Below are 5026 nucleotides of genomic sequence, written 5' to 3' on the forward strand. Positions count from 1 at the left end.
ACATTTTACAACACAACACATTTTAATGATCAATGTGTCCATAGTGTAAGACAGCACTGTCACTGATGTAACACATTGTCATGCTGGTTGTACCCAAAATATGCCCCTGTAGCAACATGTCTATGCTGGCTGTTCCCAATTTAGGCCAGCATTGTCCTGTACAAAGCATGATTGATGCTGCCTGAGCATGTGCAGTGTTCCCAATACATATGGCAGCTTATCTCTGTAATACCAATTACTTCTTTGGTGATGAAAGAAGCATAATTCAATTCAACAGATAAAATGTGGAAAAACGATCACCCAAAGGTGAACCTAATTGAAGAAACGCAATGTGAGCACAATCTTAAAGTATGCAACCTAGCAGGCCTAGTGCACACTTTACCTTTTCTTTCACCAATAAATCAGGGGGAGAGCACGAATGCAGTCCCCCACTACCAGAAATAATGCAGTCGTGTATCCCGCATTTGGGAACATAGCAGGGGTCAGCAAATCCGATGTGCAATGGGTAAGCCTCACCCTGGGAGATCTGCCCTTGAGATCAGATTCTCCCCTGCCAGCTAAGTATGAGTTGCATGCAAGAGGGCAGGGGTTGGGTCAGTTCTGGGAAGCCCCGCTAAGCGAGGGTGAGAAGGCAGGCCCTGACACAGCCCCAACCCCCACCCCCCAGAAGCTCTGAGCATCTGCAGAGCTGCCTGTTCCGCGTGTAGGGGGAAGCTCCAGCAGGCAGAGCCCAGCAGAAGAGCAGATTGTAGCGCAGTTCCTTTCTCTCATCAGGCCCTGCTCGGCCCGAGATTTGTATAAATAGCAGGATGGCTCGAGCAGGCCTGTTGCAGTCTGCCCACTGGCCTGTCGGCCCCACACGGGCCCATGGCCCTCCTGAGCTGAGCTGCTCAGCGCTGGCCCCATTGACACCATCATAATCATCCTGGACCTCGACGCTCCACCACCCCTGAATCTCAGAGTTCTGCTCAATGACAATGCTGAAGCTTTGACATCTTTGCCGTAACCATATGCTGTGTTGCGTCAGCCGAGCCTGCACAGCGCCAAAGGCAAGTTTTCCCTTGTCCGTGCCCAGAGGTCACCGAGTCTTCCAGTGCCATCCACTTGGCACGGCCTACTGTTCCCAGCGTTTTCTACCCGCAAATCAGCACCACTGCCAAACAGAACTGCATCATTGGGGCCCATCGCTGCTGCTCTCCGACTTGACCCCAGCCCAGCGCAAAGGCACCCATGCTTCTGGTCTGATGCTGAAAAGCCTGGCTCTGCGGAGATGCTGAGATCCGAAAGACAAGAACTAAGGTATTTTGGGAACATAGTACTATTGTTTTTGTGTTGCAACTGTATCAGCTCACACCTCTCCTGAAGGGTATAGGCTGCCCTCAGACTGCGCTACCAAAAGAGTGAAAATAAGTTATACCTGTTGGGCTTGCCTGTTTCATTTTTATGATTGGGATCACTGCTGCATGGGTATTAAGCGCATTATAAATAACCTGTCATATCAGATCATATCATAGATCACAGATCAAGATCATAAGCAACTTTCAGAAACCTTGGCAGGTGGTCCACTGAGGCCCATTTGCAGGTTGCAGTGTGTTATTGGGGCACTACTAGGGTAACATATTGTGCTGTACATGTGGTATTCGCCATGCTTTGATACCCCACTGGCCACATCTATAATGTCCAATGTACTTGGTATAATGCATGGACATTTTCATGAATCCGCACTGTTCTTAGAGGTAAACGTAACTGAGCTTCCGCTGTTCTTCTTTGTCTCGAGACGAGGAAAAAAAAGCACTGCAAAGGTTACGTTTCTCAGCTGATAAAGGTTAATCTTCGGTGACATTCGCAATTCAAAAGAACAATTTTTGGGTCAGACAGGCTGTGTCGCCACAACCCTGCTAAACATATGTCCAGAGATGACAAACCTTGAAAGTAACTCCGCACAATGGCCCTCTGAGCAGCGGCCCACGGCTAATCAGGGGTTCAAGAATCCACTGTGCTGCCCACGCCGAGAGGAACTCCTGCACAGCACCTGACCACATAATCCTTCGCCCGTGCCAGCACTCTCTTCTCCTCACCTCACCACCTCCTCTCTTCATCTCGGCTCACCTTTTGCCCCCCGGAGCACCATGCAAGAGAGGAACGGGTATGTCTGGGCCGGAGCCCGTTCCTCTCTTGCATGGTGGGTCCTACTGGCCTGAAATGGGATATTTAAATGCAAAGTAATTGCTACTATATTAATCCCATTGTTCATAGTTCATAGTTTGTGGGAGTATTGGGCAATTGTATGGACCCGCGCTCACTGAAAATGAATGGTATTCCCGAGGTAACCCTCACTATGCCGTGATACAAATTAGTCTCTCCCTCCTCCATCATCAAGTCCCAAGATCTTCTTGACAAATGTATTTATTTATTTCTGCAATGTTTGTCGGATATCTGACAAACATTGCATAAATAAATAAACGCTTCGTGGCTGAGGCTGTAACTGTAACTACCTCTGTTGACCCCATGGGGTCACCAGAGGTAGTTACAGTTTTGCCCACAGGCACATTTATAAAATGGCTTGGCGGGCCGCATTGTGGCCCACGGGCCGTATGTTGGACAACCTCGGCCTAACAGAATTCCTCTTCTGTTCTCCTCTAGCTTCCCCCGGATTCTCTCCTGCTGCTGCTGGTGGTCCTGGGAAGGAAATAAGGACCAAGCTGTTTTCTCCACCTTCTAGCCCTCATAAACCCAGAGGCTTCCCACAGTTCCTGTCTCCACGTCTGCCCTGCTCTGCAACAGAAGTGAGAATGATCCGTCAGTCCTTTCTTTTCTACTTGTTTATATAGGCAAGTGTTAATGGGCCAATCAGCATTCTTTTGACTGGATAGGTTATAAAAACCCTCCCAAGCCCCGCCCCCTTCTCCCTGAGAGTGAGCCTTGGAAGACGTCCTCATGCTCCCTTCCCCAACGTCCTCACCCTGCGTCCAGCCTGTTGGCAGCCCATCTCCTAAGTAAGTTGTATATTCCCCAATTGTGGTTATCTGAGGGATTACTCTGTTGCCACTAATTACATGTGTCACCGTGTTTTACCACGCCTAATTCATAGGTGAAAGGCAATGTTTCTGTCCACCCGGTACAACTTGGCATGTTTCTCGGCCCACAGCGGTTTTCAATTAGTGAGCCGCTGTCTGCACACGCCTCATGACTCTCGCCAGTCGCAGCTCCCGTCTGCCGCAGGCTACTGTAAATCAAGTCCTTGGCCGGCAGCGGTTTTCTAAATGCTGCGGCGGTGACAGTTTGTTGTTTATTGCTGCCCTTATCGCGCCCCCACCAAACCCCAGTGTTATTTGCCCCCGCCACTACAGTTTCTCCAGTGTTGTTTGTCTCTGCCACCGCGGGTTCGTTGATAGACTGCCCCGTGAGTGTAGTATAATCCTCTGGGTCCTTACAACCCACTACCCCGGAAATTCTGTGTCCAGATAATTTACCCTTCGCACTCTCTCGAGTGCAACTATACCTACAATGTGCATGGGAGCACTAAACCATCCACAGACCACGACACAAGCAAGCAGTAAAGAAAAGCACTACCGGAGTCTGACAGAGCAAGCACAAACAAGGGTGTGATAATGGAAAAAGACAGCGGCGCAGAATTGTGCGTTTGGCTAACAAGAGTAGTCAGCACCACAAGAAACCCAACAAAATTAGGGCCGCCCTCGTATGGCACACCCTCTCCGCAGACTAACGTATATAGGCGTGTAACATTGTCCAATATAAACGCCCCTCATAGAAAGTAACATAATAACAGTAGGAACCAAACTAGGATTGTTCGCCCTAGCGTGGGGCTCTTGCTATTAAGGACAAGAGTGCATGCATTTGCCATGTATCCCGTATATTTACTTTCCCTTTCCTTGATACATAATCAAGGAAAACGCTTTCCTCTCAGAAACATATTTTCAGATTGTGTTGCGGTCCCTCAAAAGAGTACACACATTTGCAATACCATTGTCTTATTCGGTCATTTTAGGATGAGATGTCCTCGTGCAAACAGAACAAAGGATGCATCCTCGCAACCTCTACCTGCTTTATCCAGCCAACAACGGCACAAAAGCACCGGTCAGCAAGAGGAACTGTAGCCACTCCATCCGCCGCACCCACGGGCATATCCAGAACATCACGCACACTCTGTGGAAGGAGCACATGGTGCTCCAACTGGTCTGCGCATAACCAGCAGCAAAACGGTAATTTACTGTGCAAAACGAACGTTGAAGGCCCAGTGGTGGAAATGGAAAAAATGTGGTGGGGGATCCCTCAAGGTCCGGGTGGGGGTGGAGTTTGGGGGGGAGATTGCAGGGCGGTGCCCAAGGAAGTGGGGTTGGGGGGCGGAGCTGGCAGTTGACCTCCTATCAAAGGAAATATCCAAAATAATAGTTTCAAACAGCGCAATTTCTTTATATATATCAATTCCACTTTAAACCACTTCCATGGCACTGGTGATGAGTTACTTCACTGTGTGGATAATAGTTTTGACCAGTGTTGCTGAGTAAATATTTAAAATACACAATTTGCATCCCATTTTATAAAAAAAAACCCTCCCCGTTGGGTACCATTCAAATGGTGTGATTTCTGTTCGCCAGAAGCAATGTTTTATTTTACTTGAACTGCATCCGCACGGCTCCTGCAGCTCCCCTCTAAAAGCCGTTGGGTGGCTGCATGGTGTGTAATTGTTTCAATGTTAATAGGGCTATTTATTTATTCATGCAATGTTTGTGGATACCTGTATATTTATTTATTTATCCAAGGTTTGTCGGATACCAGTATCCGACAAACCTTGCATAAATAAATAATCTGGGTCCATGGATACGACAAACCTTACATAAATAAATAAACCAGGTCGTGGCCGAGGACTGCAACTTCCACTGATGACCCCTCGCACAGAGTCAGAGGAAGTTACAGTTTGCTTGTCCTGCAGCTGTGACCTGAATCAAAGTCCTGTAGGGGGGCGGAGCAGCTCATTGCCGCCATGAGTGCTCTGCCGTCGTGT

The 5026-nt window shown here is 48.4% G+C and overlaps 1 non-coding gene across 1 annotated transcript; it reads right to left on the reverse strand.

Moving 5' to 3' along the window:
* Window positions 1-403: 403 nt before the first annotated feature.
* Window positions 404-565, reverse strand: LOC138462219 (U1 spliceosomal RNA). Its single transcript, XR_011264827.1, has one exon. It is a non-coding gene; the product is annotated as a U1 spliceosomal RNA (small nuclear RNA).
* Between the last annotated feature and the right edge of the window lie 4461 nt (window positions 566-5026).

The sequence above is a fragment of the Ambystoma mexicanum genome, chromosome 1p (genome assembly GCF_040938575.1).
Source record: "Ambystoma mexicanum isolate Mex_15411 chromosome 1p, UKY_AmexF1_1, whole genome shotgun sequence".
Classification (NCBI taxonomy): Eukaryota; Metazoa; Chordata; class Amphibia; order Caudata; family Ambystomatidae; genus Ambystoma; species Ambystoma mexicanum.